Below are 23,683 nucleotides of genomic sequence, written 5' to 3'. Positions count from 1 at the left end.
ACCGACGTTACAAATAAACACAGTTTATATGGATACTTATTCCATAGCTTTGAATCTGGGGTTATTCCATAGCTTTGAATCTGGGGATGAATTGCTTGACAGTCCTAATGTACACTGAAACTGCTTATGCTGCTAATGTGTAACTCCTCATTAAAGGCTTTCTTTCAGTTGCAATTACTTCTTGCAAATAATCATAAGGTGTTTGTATACATCTGAGTTTTATTTGACATACTGATACTTAATTATCAGCTTTTTGTACGTAACCTATGATGTGATCGTTGAAGAATCCATAACGATCAAACGTTGACATTCATCTGTACTAGTGCTATAATTCGCCCGCAGACAATTTTTGAGGGGTGCATCTGGATGCTGAGACACACTTTTGAAGCTAATCGCTATATGTGAGGCGGAAAGCGAAAAGGAACCTCTTGTCGGAAGAGTAAAATTTTCAATACAAGCAAAAACACTCAATAACGTGTAAAATATCGATTTTCGTTTTTTTTTTTTTATATTATAATAATTTACTTCATTCTATACATGCTGGTATTGATTTTAAACTTGTTTGAATGCAACAAGAGTCAATTATATCATCAAAAGCGATTGATGTCAGTCTTCGGAAAAGGGACCTCTTGTCGTTATGGGGAAATAACATTGGTTTGACAAGAGGTCCCTTTTCTAAATAATGCAGCTATACATGCAGTACTTCACCAAATAGCATCTCTTAAATTTTAGAAGCTTTTTAAGGAGCTCAAAGTAATTTTGTATAAAACAAAACCGTTTTGTGATTTCAATAATGCCAAACAACACACATGGTCCTATTTTTGCGAATGCCTACAGATGTTGCCAATGTATAATTCGTAGCCTTTAAAGAACAGCGGACAGCTGACGTTACAAATTCGTGTTTACAGCTTGCTCAGTTTAAAGTACGCAGTGTGTGAAGATAGAATTGTGAAAGCACTAAACGATATTGGTGTTAGTGGTGATTTATGTGATGAAGATTATGAAGTATTTCAAGATTATTTTTCAGAAAGAATGCCAAGTAGTGACGAATCAAGTGATGAGGAACTGGAACCTCAAGGTGATGAGTCAGTTAACCTATCTGATATTTCTTTATTACAAGACATTCCGAAGTTTAATGAAGCCTTAGGTAACAACGATAATGTTATTATTGAAATGAACGAAATGAGACAGAGTGAGGTGGTGCAGTGGTTAGACACTGGACTCGCATTCGGGAGGACGACGGTTCAATCCTGCGTCCGGCCATCCTGATTTAGGTTTTCTGTGATTTCCCTAAATCGCTCCAGGCAAATGCCGGGATGGTTCCTTTCAAAGGGCACGGCCGACTTCCTTCCCCGTCCTTCCCTAATCCGATGAGACCGATGACTTCGCTGTCTGGTCTCCTTCCCCAAAACAACCAACCAACCAAGAACGAAATGTTAATAGTGATCAAGTTGTAGATGAGACTGATGGTGCTGAAGACTTTGACCTGGTCGTAACTGATGACTGCATAAATTTAATTGACTCTTTTGATGCTGACAGAGACCATGCTCTCGTTTCAGAGTTTTTAAAAGCAGGTTGCGGGTGCAAAGAAGAATGTTGCAATTATTATTCAGTTGATGAATATTTGGAAATCCGTCGTGAATGTACTGAGATTGATCATTATGAGAACTGTGGTGTCACCGCCAGACACCACACTTGCTAGGTGGTAGCCTTTAAATCGGCCGCGGTCCATTAGTATACGTCGGACCCGCGTGTCGCCACTGTGTGATCGCAGACCGAGTGCCGCCACAAGGCAGGTCTAGAGAGACTTCCTAGCACTCGCCCCAGTTGTACAGCCGACTTCGCTAGCGATGGTTCACTGACAAATTACGCTCTCATTTGCCGAGACGATAGTTAGCATAGCCTTCAGCTACGTCATTTGCTACGACCTAGCAAAGCGCCATTACCAGTTACTATTGATGCTGTAAAACATGTACCGTCAAGAGCGATGTTCACCATTTACGGATTAAAGTTAAGTATTCCAACAGCTACGTCCTTTTTTTGCTAAAGTCTAACTTCCTTGTCCTGTTCCAGACCTCACACCAGCCTGCGTGAGCTAAAACGCGTGCCTTTTGGCTTCCTCTCATAGTGGGTTGGCTCTCTTGCCAATCCACAACAAGAACAATGTCAACACATTAGATCAAGTAATTTTGGCCAATTGCGGTGTGTAACTTCAGATTCTTCTTTTACAGCTTGTAAACATAAGGTACAAACTGAGAGGAAACAGCCACGAAGTAAATACTTAGTAAAAGGTCGGCATGTTTTTAAAAACACTTACATGTTTTCCAACAATATTAAAATTAGAAGACTAAAGTGCCTAACAAAAATGTATAATGATACAGGATTGATTGTCAAAGCTCATGGTAATGCAAGAAAGCTTCCTAAGAATGAGACTTCTTTTTCTGATTCAGAGTTTGTTGTAAGGTTTTTACACAAATACGCAGAACAACATACCATAATTTTACCAGGCAGAAGTAGCACTCAGTATATTGCAAATTTCAAACTTCTACCTTCAAGTGATAATGAAGCCAAAATTTTTGAAACTTACATGGCTTCCTTTACAAATGATATGCCCGTAAAACCAGTATCAAATAGTGTTTTTTGTAATATTTGGAAGGAGATATGCCCAGAAGTAGTTGTCATGAAGCCCAAATCAGATCTTTGTCCATTTTGCTAAAGGCATTTCACGTCAGGAACTGCAATGGCTTCAGTGCCTGAAGAAACTAAAATGGAAACTATTGAAAAAATGAGGTCCCATCTACAACTTGTTGCAAAAGAAAGAGAGTTTTGTAAGGGACCTATCAAAAAGACTAAGGAAAAGTTTGAAGATGGTGATAGAAGTTGTGTACATTACAGTTTTGACATGGCCCAGCAGGTTCACATACACAGTAACCCGTTGCAGCCCGGACCTATTTATTTCTTGGTACCGTTCAGAATAGGAATATTTGGGCTTATGTGTGAGACTGTGAACAAACAAGTAAACTATCTACTCCCAGAAAGTGTAGGAACAACAAAGGGATCCAGCGTTGTCAGTCTTTTCCACAACTACTTGGAAAACTACAGTCATGGAAAAGACACAATGTTCATTCATGCTGACAGTTGTGCAGGTCAGAACAAGAACAAGATATCTTGCTTGGAGAATCAGTAATAACAAAAATAAGAGAATCGTTTTGTCATTCATGCCAGTAGGTCACGCGAAATTTGCATGTGACTGGGAATTTGGACTTTTAAAGAAATGATTTAGGGTCACCAATATCCCTTCCACACAAGAACCCGCCGACTGCATTGAGAAATCTACACCTACAACACATGTTGAAGGATAGTAATGCTAACAAAGTACCTCACATAACTAAATACAACCACCATAAGTTCAACGTTAGCTACAAAGGTAGAGTACATTGCAAATTGGACATTGATGGAAATGAATTTGTGTACCACATCTTCCCCAATAACGATGGATCCACTGGGTTTCCTGCTGCAGTAATTCCTCCAGGGATGACAAGACAACGAAAAGAGTACCTTTTTAAAAACATCAGGACCTATTGCAAACAGAACTACAAAGATATTGTGTCCCGAAGCAGGCTCAGAACGTGAACCAGAAACTCAAGTCAGCGACAGTGAAGATCCTGGCCAAACAAATATTCCAGAATCAAAGAACAGGCAAAAACACTCTTGTTAAAATGCCTTTCATCCCATTCAGACTTTTTTTAGAACGGAAAATCAAGTCCTTTGGCAACTACAAAATATGAGATCTCAGTAATCTATTTTGGAGGATTTGTGAATTCCAATTTCTTGTGGTTCTAGTCCCATTAATTGCCTCAGAATCAAAATTTGATCCAAAAGATGCCATAACATAGTGTAAAAATATATATATTATGCCAAAAAAATAAGCAAAGTGCTTGCTATATTTTTCTCAACAAGGGGCCAATTTATTTGGTTTCAAATGTATTTACACTCTGGTGTGATATAGGTCTGAGGGAGTAATCCACTTATTGTGAAGTGTTAATTTAAAAAACTCCAAACCACTTGACAAAGGACATTTTAAGTGTAATATATATGCAGAATTTATTTCTTAAATATGTAAAGTTAAGCAATGATAATAAAGTGAAACTTTACAAGCCCATAGCTCAAAACACCTCTTTTATGTCATAAATATTCAACCTGCCGTAACTTCCCGAAATTTAGAGATAGAAATATTTTTTTTTTTTTTTTTTTTTACAGGCTGTTCAGATTTGAATGCTGAATGTAAAAACTACAAAAACTCAAATTCCTAAATTTTCGACAAGAGTTCCCTTTTCGCTTTCCGCCTCATATATTTTGTGCTCTTTAACTCAACAAATTATCCACAGGGAAACTTCAAAACCAAAAAGTCATCATTTCTGAATTCTTTTTTTATGGGACACGATTGTTATTACACAGTAGAAATAAACGATGATACATAACTACCGTTTAAGAATTTGATAAAGAAAACTAAAGTTTCTACACTACCTAATTAAATGTCACTTTTAATTCCTAATGATCTTTTGTGCAACTGACCATCATCTAATGAAGTATGTATATATGTGTGTGTGTGTGTGTGTGTGTGTGTGTGTGTGTGTGTGGTGTGTGTGTGTGTGTGTGTGTGTGTCTCATATATATTAGTTTTAATCTGCACATATGGTCTTCATTGGACCACTCTAGCCAACTTTATACAAAGAAGTTTTCACAGGGTGTATACGACCCGAGAGATCCGGGAAAAACCCGGGAATTTTTTCATCCAGGAGAAAACCGGGAAAAACCCGGGATATTTTTAGAATTCTGGGAATTTTTCATTGTTTTAGTTTTCAATTAAATTTTTGTAATTTTGAATGTTAAGAACCCATACTCTAACAAAGGATATTACTGTATCCCGCCACTGCAGAATAATACTTCAACAATAAAACATAAACGAGAGGGAAAAAAAACGAAAATAACTTAAACTGCAAAGGAAATGCGTCATATACAACAATGACACACAGTGCTCATGCAAGCGTCTGCCAAATGAAAATGTGTTAAACATTTTAGGAAGACTAGGCATTGCTTCATAACAACAAATTGCCTCCAATGAGCGTGAAGTCGCAACTGTTTACATTAGATTACGTATTCTCTTTTTGGTGTATCCAAGAAAATGAAATTTTGACAGAAAATTTTTGACCAGATCGCCAGAAAATGAAATTTTGACAGAAAATTTTTGACCAGATCGCCACACTAGTAAGGACCAGTAGTACAGTCCCCGGCTAGCAGCCGCGTAAGTTCTATTTTGGAAGTAACACGGAAAACGTGTTGTTCGAACACGTAATAACGCCTAACCGGAAAATAATCGCGGGATAACAACCTGTGATTCTGGCAGGGTTAGTGAAGTTTAATCGGCAAACAAATTTTGACAGTGGCAGCAATAGCTACAAAATTGGTGATGACAAGATTGTTTGTTAGAACGGGGAAGGAGAGGAAACGGGGACATCACACAGATTATGGAAGAATAAGACGATTCAAAATTTATATAAAAATTTCGTAATACTACTTTTCGCTCTCATGCTTGAGAAGCTGGTGCCTGTGAATGAAATGTGAAACTGTTTTCTAACATAAAGCTTTTTGCTTGTAGTAGGCCTAATAGACATTTTATATTGGTACTTCGTTGATTATATTCTGTCGTGTTATAAAAATGGCCATTTGTGCCAAAACAGTCTCTTTTATTTGGTGCGTTACTAAACTACTGCCATATTAGAAAGGCCTATTTTGTTTTATCCAGCAGACAGTGATAAAAAAGACGTTATCAGATCGAGAAACCACACCAGTCTTGGGTATTATTTGTATTAACTGCTTTTTCAGTATTAGATAGCGACATTTCGATTTTTCATGTAGCATAACGTTTGACGAGCTTTGATGAGGTAATAGATTCTTTCGCAGAAAGGAAAGCATGCCATGTAAAGCTGTAGCAAGATTAGAGAGAAAAAAATGCTAGGAGCTAAGGTTTGAAGACGTGTAATTTCTTGCTTATCTCTTGTCAGTATTGGTTTTATATATCCTGTATTTAATTTTATGTCACGCAAAACAGCAAGTTATTAACTAATAGGCAATAAAGAGTTCAGATTTTCTGAAGAATTCTTGTTCTCTCGATTACAAATAATCCCATCCGTTATTAATTGCGAGGTGGTGGTTGTTGTTTTTTTTTAAAAAAAAAAAAAAAAAAAAAAAAAAAAAAAAAAGAGGAGCAGGCTGTCAAACCAGCCGACTGGGAGCAGGAGAAGCACCACAGGACATTTCAATTTCCACTCTCCTAAATATAGTTTGGACGTGCGGTAGAAAAATGCTTTATGAAGAGGCGTGGCACTGCATTTTGGCATACTTAAGACCAAATAATATGTCTTACATTTCCTCGAATACATATGTTTTTATGTTTCAGACTTTTAAGAAAGATGTGCACTACAAGATGAATATATTTTGAAAATTCGATTTTTTTTAGTATTGACCCAGTTCGCAAATGTCGTTGATCCGGGGCTGATGCGCAGAGCAGTCTGAGTTATAGTGGGTAGTCTCCACGTGACCCGTGTTTACATTTAGTGATTTTGCTGTTTCCCCCTCGTTTACTCTCACATCAAATGAAAACAAAATGGATATCTGTGGCCAGGAGCTATCAAGTGAATTAAAGCACATTCACATAATTACGGAAGGCTGAAATATGTCATTAGTTTCAGATTTTATTTTATTTCCACCTTTCTGACAGTCAATCATTAATTGCCTTGTGGAACAATGAAGTGCTTTTTGTCTGTTTGCTAAAGAAATTTGACTTTTGTTAATCTTTTCCGCAGAGGCAGTCAGTGTATTTGAAACGAAATGTTTAGTTCCACAGTACTTGTTAGTTTGAACTGTTCGCTGCATTTCAAGTGAACGTTTTCATTTTCTAGCACATATGGCATTATGCCATAATAAAGAACCAAACGTGATATAATACAGTACTGGTGCTCCAAGAAAATTTACAACTCGAAAACCACACTGAAAAGCTTAATATCAGGTCGAGGTCTACTTCATTGGGAATCTGGACTTACGAATGAGCCCTTTAAAGTATGCACCTTAAATGTGTGTGTGTGTGTGTGTGTGTGTGTGTGTGTGTGTGTCTATATATATATATATATATAAACAAAGATGATGAGACTTACCAAACAAAAGCGCTGGCAGGTCGATAGACACACAAACATACACACAAAATTCAAGCTTTCGCAACAAACGGTTGCTTCATCAGGAAAGAGGGAAGGAGAGGGAAAGACGAAAGGATGTGGGTTTTAAGGGAGAGGGTAAGGAGTCATTCCAATCCCGGGAGCAGAAAGACTTACTTTAGGGGGAAAAAAGGACAGGTGTACACTCTCTCTCGCGCGCGCGCGCGCGCGCGCACACACACATATCCATCCGCACATAGACACAAGCAGACATTTGTGTGTGTATTAAATTCCGATGCTCTTGCAGTATCCTCTGATGTCTTGTTTCTTTTATGACATAATGTATGATCATTCAATGTTTTACACGTACGTACATACGGGCGTCATGATAGCTACCAAAGCGTGGTGTCGCCTGTTATCTGCGCTCTCTGGCAACTGCTGAAACGAACCTATTTCTAACAGGTCGCGGGAAAATACTGCGAATAGTGGTTTGAAAAGAGTTACTTTCAAAGTAAGTATCCTTTTACGTAAGTTGAACTATGTACAAGAATGTAGCATGAATTTATTAAACCACAGAGCGTTTGACTCTAGTTTAAAAATCAACTCTTTGATGACGAGCCATTTAGAAGAATATCGAACCTTGAAGATCAGACATTTATGTCATTTTTAAAAATTTTACTGGCACATTTGTGTGACGTATCTTAAAGTGTAACATACGCAAAAAAGACCAACTTTATATGCGAAAGCTTAGATTCTCTTGCAGCTTGAGACCAATATTATATGTGAAAGCTTTTCTTTTCTTGTTGCAACACTGTGTATATTAATTTAAACTATTAACTTTCCCTGTATGTGTGTTCGTGCTACATAACAGTGATGTTGCTGTTGGCTGACTACATCACGTGTCGTATGCTTTAAATACCCGCTGTCATCTGCTGGCGAGATCACGTGACATGAGCTACGAACGGCTTACAAAGGCCCATCGAAATCTCGATTTCAATGATTCGGAAAGTAACATGCGATGTTTGATGGAATTCCAATGTATACTTCCGTAATACGAAAATACGCAGCGTACGTGTTGCTGCACATCAAAGATATTTCCAAAAAGTGTCTTTTTCACTGAGTTTCGTTTTCTAAAGTGCCGGGAAATTGTACGCCCGTGTATAAAACTCTAACCATTCAAAGGATTGATAAGGGAAAAATATACTGTCACCCGGGAGAAAGTGTATTTTTAACCGGGAAATCTGGGAAAAATCCGGGAATTTTTTTTCCTTGTCCACGTATACCCCCTGTTTCAGTTTCCTGTCAGACAAATACTCCTTCATTCTCTCGGATATCATCCTTTCTTCATCGGAAATCAGCCTTCCTATTGTCTGTCTGTTGATTCTCGTTTGCAGCCTGGTTTGTTTGTCTGTGAATTTCCTGATTTTGTCAGTTTTGTCTCTTAGGTCTTCCAAAGTAATCTGTAGCTCATCCATATCTTCCTTGATTTCTGTAATATATATATATTGATTTCTGTAAAAAATTTATATAAACTGGTGTAACCAATGTGGATAATTTCTTTTTTGTTGCATTTGTAATTGTTAAGACTAGGTTTGCATGAAAGAAAAGTTTGTAAAAGCTGCCTAGAACATTGGAAAATTTGAAAATTCTGAAAGAGCTTTTTCTATGGGATTTTCAGGAATTCCGTTATTCATTATTGAAACGATCGATATCAATAAATTTTTTTTTGTTTCGTTCATTATGGTCTTGCACTTGAAGCATCCAGTCTGTTTGTCAGCACAGAAATTCGTCTGGATAGGCTCTTCAAGCTCAGAAATTGTGTGTTTTTATTTATTTTGCTCAGTTATATTGCCCATCCTTCTTTCTCATCCGGGCTTTGGATCGGCGATGGTGAAGTGAAAAATATTTTATTTGATTTTATATTTGTAATTCTCATTTTTTTGTTTTTAAATTTTTAAATATTTTTTTTTTCAGAAGTAAGGGCATAATTTCATCTTCCAGATGTAACAACTTAGCTAAAAGTCCTCCTTTGCGTGGTATGTTTTGAAACGTGGTATGTTGCATGCTTTGCATTCATATTTCATTTTATCATTTCTCGTTGCACGTTCTGTTTCGAGCAGGCTGCACATCTAAACCATAGTCCACGTTTCTTGGACTGGTCACTAGGAATGATATTTGGAAAGTGCCTTCCAGTAAAGCGCAGAGGATTCTTGTCATCAGAGCGTATTCCTTTCCTATCTCTTCTCTTCTGTTCTGTAGCAAATTTTTCCACAAGTTCTTGTCCCTTCACCGGCCTGTGAACAGTATGAGCATCCAGAACACAAAGGTCCACAACACGAGAAAAACCTTTTTGTACCATTTAACAGATTTGCACACAGATCCAGCTGAGCTTAATTGTTTGTCAGAGTGGTCTAGTGCACCCATGCTTGCACTGTACTTGACGACACATTGCAGCTTCTTCACTTTCTTGCTATTCTTCCCATTTGGGGGGGAATTAAATTGACAGTAAATTGTGTGTTACATTTTACGTGCAATGTAGATGCTATTATTCATGCTTTCACTGAACTTCGAACAAATGAATGATATGTAACTGTTCTTTGTAGTTTATGGTTACCTGATGTAATTAACTATCATATGTAGTGGTGAACACATTTTATTTTTGCGCAACATATAATACCACCCCACTGAACCTGCAGAACTTGACTTACGTCCTTCGTTTCAGTTGTTGGAATTAAACATAGCCAGAGGACGTGATTTTGTGCCATTGCCTTCATCTCTCTACATTTTCTTTTTACTTCCATTGCTTCATCTCCACTGTTCTCCATCATGTTACCCTCAGTCTTCCTGTTCTGAGATGGCCCTGATGATTCCAGTTCAGGGCTTCTCTCCACTGCTGTCTGATTTCTGTGCAGCATTTGTCAAACCCAATTCCATTTTCTTTCATTTATTTGTACATCCATAGGCTTCTGTTTTGTGTGGTTTCACAGCTCTTCATTAAATATTATAATGGTTCTAAATACCCTCAGAATTCTTCATAAGTAAGCACCAGTGTTGTGAAAGTCTGTATTCTCTTGGTGGTTAATTTTCTTTCCTTCCATGTTTCACACCCATGTGGCAACATTGGTGCTGAATATTCGGAATTTTGTTCACAGGGAAATCTCACTGTTTTCCAGATAGAATGGAGTTGGATGAAGGCTGCATTTGCTGTTTTGATCCTGGTACTGAAATCCCCTCGGCTCCTTCAGTTTTAGTCACAATACTTCTGAGATACATGAAGTCTTCAGCATTCTCTTTGTTCCTTCCATTTATTTCGAACTTCCTATACTATAGATAGACTCATTTAGCTGCACAGATTTGGTCTTTCCTACATTTATAGTCAGTCCAAACTCTTCTACATGTTCATGCAGATCTTTCAGTTTGTCATTTGTGTGCCTGAAGTTTTGAGAGAGGAGACATATGTCATCAGCAGAAATCACGTGCACTAATTGGTATTTGTTGCTCCAGAGTATTCCCCTTCTTGTGTCTTTCTCATCACGTCATCCATCTCAATTAAGAAGATAGACGGAGAGAGAACACATCCTAGTTTTACCCCTGACTTTGTGTTAATAGATGATGTCGGTTTCCTGTGTTGTATTAATTTGTAGGAGTCTCAATTATACATTTCCTGCATTATTTTGATGTTCTTATCAGGTATAGCATAATTTGATGTGGTTTTCCCACACGCTTGTTCTTGACACTAAATCAAAATCCTTTTCAAAGCACAGGACATCAGATACTGACTAGTCATATATTCCATACACTGCTGGAGAATGATTCACAGTGTATTAATCTTATGTACACAGAATCAGTTCCTGTGAAAGCCAGCATGTTCCTTTCGCAGATGGATTTCAAGGTAGTCCATTCTATTTAGCATAATTCATAACAGTACTTTATTGGGGATGGATAACAACATAACAACAAGTATTGCAGTTTGTCAGGTCTCTCTTTGGAAGTTTTACTAAGATGCTTGTCTTCCATCCTTCTGGCATTTCTTCCCTGCTCCATGTTGTCTTGAATGGAGGGTATACCAAATGTACTTTCATTGATAGATTTTCTTCAGCTGTTCCGGTGGAATTTTGTCTGGCCCCGGGCCTTACCATGTTTTGTTTGCCCGAAGATGATTCTGATCTCCCCTCTGCTAGGTGCAGCACTCTTAATTCATTCACACATCTCTTATTCATTCCTATTTTCATCTTTGACTATTTTCATGCTCTTTGACTGAATGTTATTATTCCTCTACCTGTATCTTTCAATGAGATTTGTGAACACTTGATTATTGAACACATTCGTACAGTTAGTCAAAATTTTTAGAAATAGCACCCTCCTGTATAAATACACTTCTGGATGCTGTTTTAACACCTCTGAAGCATCTTCTCATGGATGTCCTGTAGAGCTGATGTAACACCAGTCTGGAAGTTTTTGTTCTTGTCCCAGTGTTTCCTTTCAGTCTGCTGTGTTCACAGCTTTCCCTGTAGGTACAAATTCATGGTGGACAATGCCTCCGACTTCAAAGAAGACAATGAGTACATTTTTGATTCTGTGCTTGCTCATGTGTATCTTCTTGGTGGGTTTTCACTGGGCTGTGCCACTTTGCACTCCAATTTTTCTCTGGATTGCACACAGAATTCAAAATTCCTGTGCTGGATTCAAAAAATTAGAATCTTTTTCACACATTTTCAAGAGTTCTTGTCACCGGAAACATTCATGTCCTTCTGTTCATTGTCAACATTTTTGGGACATGTTTGGCACATACCTTTTTAATGTTCAACACTTTGGTTGCAATGCGATAAATAGCAATTCATATTTAGAGTTTTTGCAATCAATCAAATGCTCAAATAACCACTTAAAAGTGTCATTTCTTTGTCGATTTGGGACGTTGATGGATACTCAATGCAAAGGTCACCTCACTTTAGCTCTCTCTCAAAGACTTGTACCATTGGAGAACTTGTGATTTGGACACGTCATCATGCCCAGAGTCTTTTCTGAATTAATGGAAACTTTTCCATGGTTTGACACATAATTTAATAGTGTAATGTTGCTGTACAGAACAAGCCATTATGCCATGATACATAACCACAAAACTGAATTTGTGGGAACTCGTGTCCCAATTCACCAGCAGCTCGGAGGTGGCTAGATGGATTTTGAAACTAACACCTTCCCTCCAATTAGCTGATTATGTTGTAACATACTGCAATGTATTGTCACATCAGGAGAAAATGGGTCGCATTGTGTACTTATCAAACTCACCTTCTATTTAGCACCTCTTCAAAATATTTGTGCCATTGTTCGGTTTCATTTGTGAGCAAGGTTTCTGCCTGTTGGGAAATATTTCTGATGACGGCTGCTTATTTTGAACTGAAATAGAATGCTACAATGGATACTGGACTGGTTGTTACTCATCTGTAGGTAGCTGGCCTTCAGTGAGGAGGAGATTGACATCAAGGAAAGTGACATGAGATTCGGAACAGGACAATGTGAAATTTAATACAGTGTGAAATTTAATTTGGAGAAGGTATTTAGAGTGTCCAGGAATTTTGACAGGTCAGCCTTACCACAAATCCATATGGCAAAGATGTCATCAATGTATCTAAACTAAACCAGGGGTTGAAGGCTTATGGATCCCAGGAAAGCCCCACCAAGCGACTCATAAAAAGATTGGCGTAGGAAGGAGTCATCCTGGTTTCCGTGGTCGTACCCCTGATCTACCGTATTTACTCGAATCTAAGCCGCACATGAAAAATGAGACTCGAAATCAAGGAATAAAAGTTTTCCCGAATCTAAGCCGCACCTGAAATTTGAGACTCGAAATTCAAGGGGGGAGAAAAGTTTTAGACCCCACCTCCAAATCGAAACAAAGTTGGTCCATTGTAATATGAGACACAATTTAGGTCGAAAGAATGACGATACAGCTACAGTAGTTTGGTTCGAGTCATAAGCTTAGCAGTTAAGCTTTACCAGGTAGCCATTGCTATGTGTCAGGTGCTCTGTCCGTATTTATACGGGTACCCTTCCTTTTTCACGTGCTTCGTCTAGTTTGAATTGATTGTTTTTTTTTTTTCTTTCTTTGATCTGATAAGTGCCTTTCTCTTTATTATAGGTGTTTACGCCACTCTAAGCTGAAAATGCATTACTGTACTGTGTCATGCATTGTTTGTCGCATTCTGATGATGAGTGTTTACAACCTATTGCCGCTCGTGGCATGGCTTGTTTTAGTGCGCGCTACCGCCGCTTACAATAAAAAAAAAGAGAGGAATCGTCTCATTAGCGAAACAATGGCAAGAGACTGCTATTTGTTGTTACTTAAACTGCTGCTTTCTTTGATAATCATCAACAAGAACCAAATAATAGACTGCGTATGATAGAAGATGTTCTGAATGAGAGTTCAGCAAAAATTTTTCTCCATTTGAAAATCTTTGCAGACGCCTCTTTAGTACATTACATTCTGCACAGAAATTAGAGTCATCTTATATTTAAAAATCTAGTCAACTGCCGTGCTTCATTTCTGACTGTATCAGTATTAGGCATAAGAGTAATACAAATATAAACATGACATGATATGTATATTCTTCCGCATTTGCTGTTGTCTCACTCTAGTTTCGTAGTTTATTAGGCAGGCAGGATTTAAATGAGATAGCAGCAAACATGAAAGAATACATGGCATAATGTTTATATTCGTATTATTCTTATGGTGAAGAGAATACTGCATGTGATTCACAATTCATAAAAGTTCCTATTAGCAACCATCTCTTCTCACAGGTAGGAAAAAATTCAGAACGTAGAGTTGGCCATATTGACACACATCCCAAACAGTCTTGCCGGTCGGATTTTCGTAGTACATTGAAATGCTGTTACATTCAAAGATGAACAACACGGAATTTGTATTTACTTTGTTGGTTAATGTATGAAAATACAGTGTTCGAAACTCGGGGCGGAGAAAAAAGTTCATCTTCCACCTCCTTTTTTTTTAAATTTATTTACTGACGCAGAGGTTTTTGTTCCAGTATTTATCTTTGTGCCTGCAAAGCATGCCTATGTAGCGCTACATATATTCGACGGCAGAAGTTATTTGTGGCGGCACCTGCTAACATTTTTCAGAACTTCCACTTACTTTGCACTTGATTCTAAGCCACAGGCGGTTTTTTAGATTACAAAAACTGGAAAAAAAGTGCGGCTTAGATTCGAGTAAATACGGTATTTGTATGTTTGCCCATCAAAGATGAAGTGGTTGTTTGTAAGTATAAAGTTGATTAAGGTGAGCAGGAAGGATGTCACAGGTTTGGAATCAGGTGGGCACTGGCTGAGGAAATGTTCAGCAGCGGGTAGACCATGTACGTGGGGTATGTTGGCATACAAGGAGGTAGGATCAGTGGAGAAAAGCAAGGTGGTGTGTGTTGGGAGAGGGTCGGGCATGGATTTTAGATGATCTAGGAAATGGTTGGTGTCTTTAGTATAGGAGCGAAGTCTTTGTACTATGGGTTGCAGGCATTGCGCAATTAAGGCAGGTATATGTTTGGTGGGTGCTTTGAAGCCAGGCAACTATAGTACAGCCAGGATCATTGGATTTGTGGTTCTTAGGGAAGAAGGTAAAAGGTGGGGCTGCATGATTTTGGTGGGATAAGAAGTTCTATGGATTGAGGTATTAATACTTGTGAGGGACCTGAGGTTTTAAGGAGGGACCGCAGGTCAGTTTGAATCACAGGGATGGTATCTTGGTAGCAGATGCTGTATGTAGAGGTGTCAAACATCTGGTGTAAACCTTCACTAACATACTCGTGGTGATCAAGTACCATAGTGGTAGATCGTTTGTCTGCTGGGATGATAATGATGGAGTCATGAGTTTCCAGGGAATGCAGAGCCTGGAGTTCTGCAGAGAACAGTTAGAATCATGTTGAAGGGACCTGAGGAAGAGTTGTGAAACAATGCTGGATGTGAGGAATTCTTGGGAGGCTTGTAAAGGATGATTTTTGAGATAATGTTGGTGAATCAAGTTGGGATCGTGGTTGGAACTTTCAAGGCAGGATTCAATGTCAGCTTTGCTGTTGGAAAGGTTTTGGGATTGGGTTGCAAAGTGATATTTCTGGTTGACATTACATATGAAGGAAAGTAGGCCCTTCATCAAAGCAGTATTATTAAATGCAGGTTTATGGCTGAAAGTGAGACCCTTAGATAATATAGAAAATTGATAAGGGGAAAGTGCTTGAGACAAGAGGTTGGGAACGCTTTGCTATGACTGGTTCTTGTGGTTGTGTATTATTATTGGCCTGGGAAGCAGTGCTGAAGGCTGTGGGATATTATGGAGCTCGGCCAAGCTTGGTTTGTAGGAGAGGTGTGGTGGCTGATGGTGTGGCTGTTTTAGGGAGCTTCAGAGGGACAGGAAGGGAAATGTCATTGTTGAGGTAGTTTGAGAGATGGTGGGAAAGCTTTTTGATTGAAGTCTGGCATGATGTTGCAGTTTGAAGTTGGTTTGGCAGATGCTATCATCTAATGAAACAAGTGAGGCAGATAACTGCAGAATTTTGTAGGAGGAGAGAAGTCTGGTGGAGTGGAAACTGCTAGATGAAGCATATAGGTCACAGATTAGCTGGATAAGTGTAAGAGAGTGCTGTATTTTAAACTGCAAGGGAACCTGGTGTATAGTAGGATTATATCAAGAAATACCAACTTTCAATGTTAGGCCTTTGGGAGTAACTCCAAGGGACAAGCAGGTTTCAAGAAACAATGTGGGACCTTAGTTTTGATAGTGCCAAAGCATGTTCTCGAAAAGAATGAATGTAATATGTGATGGGACTCATCATGGCAAGAGAGGATGGTTTGGAGTGTTAGAAATGGAGATGATGGCAAAAATGAGAAGCAGAAGGTGGAAAACGATAGAAAAATGCCGAAGAGCAAGGAGAAAAAGTCGGAAACCTCAGAAAATTGGTACGAAAATTGTGAGAACAGACAGTGGTTAACAAGAGGTAATGAGTAGGTGAGAATTTGTTGCCAGAATTTCTATATGATAGGAAAAAATGATTGGAAAAGAAAAAAATCAGTAGGGGAAGAGATGAAAAGAGAGAGAATTTTTAAAAATGGGCAAACAGAAAGAGAAAGTTTATCAGTTAGGATGAAGGGCATAGGCAGAGGGTATAAACTGGCAACGCACAAAATCTTGTTGCAGAGAATGCTCCACAACGTCACAGTCTTGACTTCGGTGTTGGTTTCACTATACGCACCCTCTGGATTCTTCCCCCAGACACCAGTTTCTCAGAACACTGTGGGTGGAATCAAGAATTTACATTAATTTTTTGTGTCTCAGTATTTCTTTACAGTAACTACTCCTTTCTTCACTCCGTTTTAGTTTCTACATCTTTCATTTTCTGACCTGTCTATTTTTCAGGCTAAAATCAATAGTAAAGATTGCAATAATATTTGTTTATTTACCAGTTTTGGCTTATGTGATCATAAGGCCGTTGCAGCATTCCTGATTAAAAAGGAAAATTTCTGTTCCGACACTGACAATGTTCAGTGTTTATGGAAAAAGTACAAGGCAATCATGAAATGCGTTTTAGACAGGTACGTGCTGAGTAAAACTGTGAGGGACGGGAAAAACTCAAAGTGGTTCAACAACAAAATTAGGAAACTACTGCGAAAGCAAAGAGAGCTTCACTGCAAGTTTAAAAGCAGCCAAAACCTCTCAGACAAACAGAAGCTAAACTATGTCAGAGTTAGCGTAAGGAGGGCTATGCGTGAAGCGTTCAGTGAATTCGAAAGTAAAATTCTATGTACCAACTTGACAGAAAATCCTAGGAAGTTCTGGTCTTACGTTAAATCAGTAAGTGGATCGAAACAGCATATCCAGACACTCTGGGATGATGATGGCATTGAAACAGAGGATGACACGTGTAAAGCTGAAATACTAAACACCTTTTTCCAAAGTTGTTTCACAGAGGAAGACCGCACTGCAGTTCCTTCTCTAAGTCACGGCACACGGAAAAATGGCCGATATCGAAATAAGTGTCCAAGGAATAGAAAAGCAACTGAAATCACTCAACAGAGGAAAGTCCACTGGACCTGACGGGATACCAATTCAATTCTACACAGACTACGCGAAAGAACTTGCCCCCTTCTAACAGCCGTGTACCGCAAGTCTCTAGAGGAACGGAAGGTTTCAAATGATTGGAAAAGAGCACAGGTAGCCCCGGTTTCAAGAAGGGTCATCAAGCAGATGCGCAAAACTATCGGCCTATATCTCTGACATCGATCTGTTGTAGAATTTTAGAACATGTTTTTTGCTCGCATATCATGTCATTTTTGGAAACCCAGAATCTACTCTGTAGGAATCAACATGGATTCCGGAAACAGCGATCGTGTGAGACCCAACTTGCTTTATTTGTTGATGAGACCCAGAAAATATCAGACACAGGCTCCCAGGTAGATGCCATTTTCCTTGACTTCTGGAAGGCGTTCGATACAGTTCCGCACTGTCGCCTGATAAACAAAGTAAGAGCCTACGGAATATCAGACCAGCTGTGTGGCTGGATTGAAGAGTTTTTAGCAAACAGAACACAGCATGTTTTTCTCAATGGAGAGACGTCTACAGATGTTAAACTAATCTCTGGCATGCCACAGGGGAGTGTTATGGGACCATTGATTTTCACAATATATATAAATGACCTAGTAGATACTGTCGGAAGTTCCATGCGGCTTTTCGCGGATGATGCTGTAGTATACAGAGAAGTTGCAACATTAGAAAATTGCAGCGAAATGCAGGAAGATCTGCAGTGGATACACACTTGGTGCAGGGAGTGGCAACTGACCCTTAACATAGACAAATGTAATGTATTGCGAATACATAAAAAGAAGGATCCTTTATTGTATGATTATATGATAGCGGAACAAACACTGGTAGCAGTTACTTCTGTAAAATATCTGTGTGTATGCGTACGGAACGATTTGAAGTGGAATGATCATATAAAATTAATTGTTGGTAAGGCGGATGTCAGGTTGAGATTCATTGGGAGAGTCCTTAGAAAATGTAGTCCATCAACAAAGGAGGTGGCTTACAAAACACTCGTTTGATCTATACTTGAGTATTACTCATCAGTGTGGGATCTGTACCAGGTCAGGTTGACAAAGGAGATAGAGAAAATCCAAAGAAGAGCGGCGCGTTTCGTCACAGGGTTATTTGGTAAGCGTGATAGCATTACGGAGTTGTATAGCAAACTCAAGTGGCAGACTCTGCAAGAGAGGCGCTCTGCATCGCGGTGTAGCTTGCTGTCCAGGTTTCGAGAGGGTGCGTTTCTGAATGAGATATCGAATATATTGCTTCCTCCTACTTATACTTCCCAAGGAGATCACAAATGTAAAATTAGAGAGATTCAATCGTGCACAGAGGCTTTCCGTGCACAGAGGCTTTCCGGCAGTCATTCTCCCTGCGAACCATACATGACTGGAACAGGAAAGGGAGGTAATGACAGTGGCACGTAAAGTGCCCTCCGCCACACACCGTTGAGTGGCTTGCAGAGTATTAATGTAGATGTAGATGTTATGTTAAAGCGATCATCGAATTTTTGGCCCCCTATGGCAGGTGCTGGTGGCTCTTCAGTTTTCTCGTGTTACCACGATTGTACACAGTGTAAGATCGTGGTATGCATGCTTGTCCAAAGCAGCTTTGCCTTGTAATCAGAATATCACAGGCACTGAAATATCGTAAATTTTTTGTTGTTCCTTGCCACATGACCTTCAGCTGTGCCCATGTGAGTTCAATAGAAGTGAACTGGCTGTGGCATGGTGGCAGTCTGAGGTCGCTATGGCCATATTTTTTGCCACCTCTTCTACAATATACAGAAGTAAAGGTGGTTCATTCTGAGCAACAAGTTCCAGTAGTTCATCCATTCTTCATTTGTCTGTTACTCATTTGAGCCAGTCGGTAATTCGTTTTTCTGGAAGCTACTGTAGGCACCTTATCAAGGATAATCAACTGACAAGAGGCATGACCCATTACTGTCACTGAGGGCTTGCTATAGTTTTACAAAAGCGAGTTATTAAACCACCTCTGAAATTAGTGTGTGTTCATTTCTTCATAGTAATCATCAGTTTTCTTCACTTTAAACAATAACATACAGTTTTCCGTGAACTCTGCTGATGTACCTGCATGGAGAGGAATCGGTCTGCTGCCTTTTCAAGTGTATTGTATGTGTCAGTTACTGAATCATGTTTCCAGCTTGTGCTCATTGAATGGCTTGTATTTACGTGTGTTTTGCTGAGCCAAATAGTATTTCCAAAGATTCTTTTGATATTGTCCTTAAACGTCACCACCATCATGCCATGTGTGTCTCTTTTCTTGGAGTCTTTAGACAAGATGGTCCAGCTTCACTTTCTTCTACTCTGTACTTTTCATTCCCTGTTCTCACAACAGTGTTTTCATGAATTTTTATTGTGACAGTAGTTTTGCTTATCACTTCACGAGAGCAAGCAATGGCCCACAATTGTCTTTCTTGCATTAGAAGTATTCCATAACATTACGGCAGTATTCATGAGCCTCCCCTCTCGGTACAGTACCTTGACAATGCAAAGACATGTCTCACCTGTGCAGGTATCAGTTCAGGTGAACCTGTGGGTGCAGTGGGGTTGGGGGTTTGAGGTAGTTTTGTACTTACAGGCACTCATCCCAACAGGCTCGTTCTGCAAAAACCATTCATGTAACCACAGCCTTATCTCTGTGGCCATAAGTGTCTGCATCCAATTTACTGTTAAACAAAATGCTACTGTTCATCCATTTTCAGAATTAGTCTACCAGACTATTTACACTGAAAGTTTAGGCTCTGTTATTCAGCTAATATAATTTAGCATCAGAAATACCTTGCATTAAATTCCTACTAACAATACTTACCTGCTTCCTGATGACTTCGTACCTACAGTTGAGGTAAGATCATCTCTGGCAGCTCACAGCATTGTTGCCAGCTTTCATCGGTTAAGCACAGACTGCTGCAGTCGAAACTGTAGCAGTCTGTAGAGCCATACAACACTGAGGTGTCGCCATAGACACGTTTACAGAATCATGTTACGTGACTGGTTGAGATAGGCTTACGAAGCTGCCTCACCCTGCCCACTGTAACTGTCAGTGGTAAAATAACGCTGACGCAGCTGTAGGGGCCCTTCTAAGTTGTTCATGTTACTCTGAAATTAACTGTATTTTTGTTTGATATCAACAAGTGCTGTAGAATGATTCACAAATTCCATTTCTGTATACCTTTAGCTGAGACAAATCTCAATTGCATTTTAATACATCATTCAGCAGTCAGGAATAATTGTTTATACGAATTCTCAGCTTTTTTAAATAATTTTGTGCGTGCAGAAATAAAGTAACAAAACACACAGCTTGTTAAATTGATAAAAGAAGTAACACTAACTAAAATGAGAGACATAAATTTTATGACTACATTACTGCGAGAACATAGTTTTTAGAAAAAAAATTATGAATAAGCTTTAAAAAAAAGGTTGAATGTGTATTTGAACTCACTGTCTTTTCGTTACCATCCAGAGCTTTATCCTTACGCTAATGTGTTGCACAGAGAATTTCATTTTGTTTAATCTTGTCGTGGTACACTGTAATTGTAATGGCAATGTAGATTGTGGATGTGACTGACCTGATAAATTGCATAATAAATAGAAATACAAAAAACCCAAATGATTTCGGTGCAACACACAGGGACAACTTTGACTGTTGTGCACAGTAACTATATAACTTATGTTTACTTCGCATTACAGTGAGATATGGCTCTCCTTCCACCCTTAAAAACAATTTCGATGCGATGACTGCGTTTTGTGTACAGTAACATATAACCTAATACCCGCTGAATGTACAATATCAAGTGTCTTCATTTTCCACTACAAGCTCTCTAAATTATTGACTGTAGGTCTCTTAATTTCAAAACATCATAACTCTGACTGCTGAAGGCAAGTTATGATTTGAGACTGTAAGATGCGAAGCAATTGAAGTTTTTAACCAAATAGATTATTCATGATCACTTGATACAGATTGAGAATCTGACATTGTTGTTTTCAGCAGAATTTAATTTTGTTAATCTGAAAGTCAAGCATTTTCCTTCAGATATCCTTTGTTACTGAAGACAGGTTAGAAGGTTAGAGAATATACGTAAGGTAATCTGAAACTTTCGTAGTATGCAGTTGTGATTCAAAATCTTATATCTGTGTATATTAAAAGTAATAGTAGAAGTGTAGAGATACGGAAGTGCAATTTCACGCAACTTTTGAGTAAAATAATTCGTTAAGATCTGAAACTGAAAGTTCATAATAAAAGCTATGGGTTGTTAGAAGGTGGGAGAGAAAACTGTACACATTGAAGGCAGAACCTAAGGTAAAGCTGGCAAGACTATCTGTCAGTGTAAATGGAATGTATAAGTTCACTTCATAAATTTCCAGTAATTAAGGATATTCTATTTTCACACTGAAATGTCGACCACTCCTCCTCCCCCTCCTCCAAGCCAAATTATTATTTATGAAAACATTTTTACTTCTTTGCAGCTGTGACCCGTTTCCACCATTGAAATGTACTGAAATGAGTATTCTTTCACAACAGGACGTAACTCACCTTTAGTTTTTTGGATGTATGAACCATATCACATTACTTCTGCATATGGTTCACACTGCTTGATTCCCTTCATTCTTTCTCCTCCTGTTCTTTTTTTTTCTTCCATTCGAGTACCATCCTCTTGACTTAGTGTTAGTTCTGCTTTGTGTTTGACCACAGACAGTGTGGTTAGTTGCTGGGATTTACTATCTATTTGTACCCATAATTTTACTGCACTGCATTACTGGTGTAGTAGTCGTAATTTTCTAAATTATTGCCATAGGTCTGAAATTCTGCTAGAAAAATACATTCTTCCAGATTTAGATATTTAAAAAACTTTATTATTTTAGGGACTTTATTTGATGTTTAATTCCCTTAAAGTCTTTAGTAGGTAGTGTGCAGGTGGAATTTGAGAAATTTTCTGGAAATAAATTTGCACTGTATAATTATACACACGAGTATTGCATTAATTAACATTTAAGTTGTGTTAGGTCTTACTTGATGAACGCAGTGGTCAGCATTGTGTGCTATCTTATTGAGTACATATATATTCATTCTTAATTTATGTTTCCTGTTTTGTGTTGCAGAACTGCTTGTATGTTTGAATAAACTGTCTCCCCCTCCCCTTCCCCCCTCCCCCTCCCCTTCCCCTCCCCCTCCCCCCACCCTCCCCTTCCCACTCCCCCCTCACCCTCCCCTCCCCCTTCCCCTTCCCCCCTCCCCCTCCCCCTTCCCCCCTCCCCCTTCCCCTCCCCTTCCCCCCTCCCCCTCCCCCTTCCCCTCCCCTTCCCCCCTCCCCTTCCCCTCTCCTTCCCCCCTCCCCTTCCCCTTTCCTTCACCCCTCCCCCTCCCCTCCCCCTTCCCCTCCCCTCCCCCTTCCCCTCCCCTCCCCCTTCCCCTCCCCTCCCCCTTCCCCTCCCCTCCCCCTTCCCCTCCCCTCCCCCTTCCCCTCCCCTCCCCCTTCCCCTCCCCTTCCCCTCCCCTCCCCCTTCCCCTCCCCTCCCCCTTCCCCTCCCCTCCCCCTTCCCCTCCCCTCCCCCTTCCCCTCCCCTTCCTCCCTCCCCCTTCCTCCCTCCCCCCTCCCCTCCCCTTTCCCCCGCCCCTTTCCCCCGCCCCTTTCCCCCGCCCCTTTCCCCCGCCCCTTTCCCCCGCCCCTTTCCCCCGCCCCTTTCCCCCGCCCCTTTCCCCCGCCCCTTTCCCCCGCCCCTTTCCCCCGCCCCTTTCCCCCGCCCCTTTCCCCCGCCCCTTTCCCCCGCCCCTTTCCCCCGCCCCTTTCCCCCGCCCCCTTCCCCCCCGCCCCCTTCCCCCCCGCCCCCTTCCCCCCACCCCCTTCCCCCGTCCCCTTCCCACCTCCCCTTCCACCCTCCCCCTCCTCCTTTGTTCCTGGGCAAAAGCCTGTTTTCTTTAGTACCTCCTTAGTCTGTCATGAGGTTGTCATTCTACCTTCCTTGTATATCCCATATTTCTTCTACCGGCTGGTGATTTATGATTTTCACAATCTTCCGTTCATCCATCCTGTCTATATGTTCGCTCTAGTTATACTTTCTATTATGTGCCAACCTTAAATCCTTTTGTAATGCTTCCACTTCTGTATCCCTCACTGTCTTGTCCAAAATTGTCTTTCCAGCAGTCCTCCACAGAATTTTTATTTCTATTGTTTCCAAAAGTCTTCTTGTCTCATCTGTATATGTCATAATTGGTTTCACTTTTGTTTTGTGTATTCTTGCTTTTGCGTCTGTTCCTATATGTTTGTTTTTCCAAATTGTATCATTTAAACACCCCGCTACTTCTCGTTTGCTTTTGTTACTTGTTCTCTAACCTTCTTTTCGACATTTCCACTGCTGCACAATTCATTGTCAAG

At 39.8% G+C, this 23,683-nt stretch overlaps 1 protein-coding gene across 1 annotated transcript in view; it reads left to right on the top strand.

Annotated features, from left to right (window-relative positions):
- LOC124774996 overlaps positions 1-23,683 on the top strand; it is a 338,749-nt gene that overhangs the window by 33,145 nt on the left and 281,921 nt on the right. The window lies entirely within an intron of this gene.

The sequence above is a fragment of the Schistocerca piceifrons genome, chromosome 2 (genome assembly GCF_021461385.2).
Source record: "Schistocerca piceifrons isolate TAMUIC-IGC-003096 chromosome 2, iqSchPice1.1, whole genome shotgun sequence".
NCBI lineage: Eukaryota > Metazoa > Arthropoda > Insecta > Orthoptera > Acrididae > Schistocerca > Schistocerca piceifrons.
The sequence above is the reverse complement of the archived record's forward strand: the minus strand, read 5'-3'. Positions and strand labels throughout refer to the sequence as shown.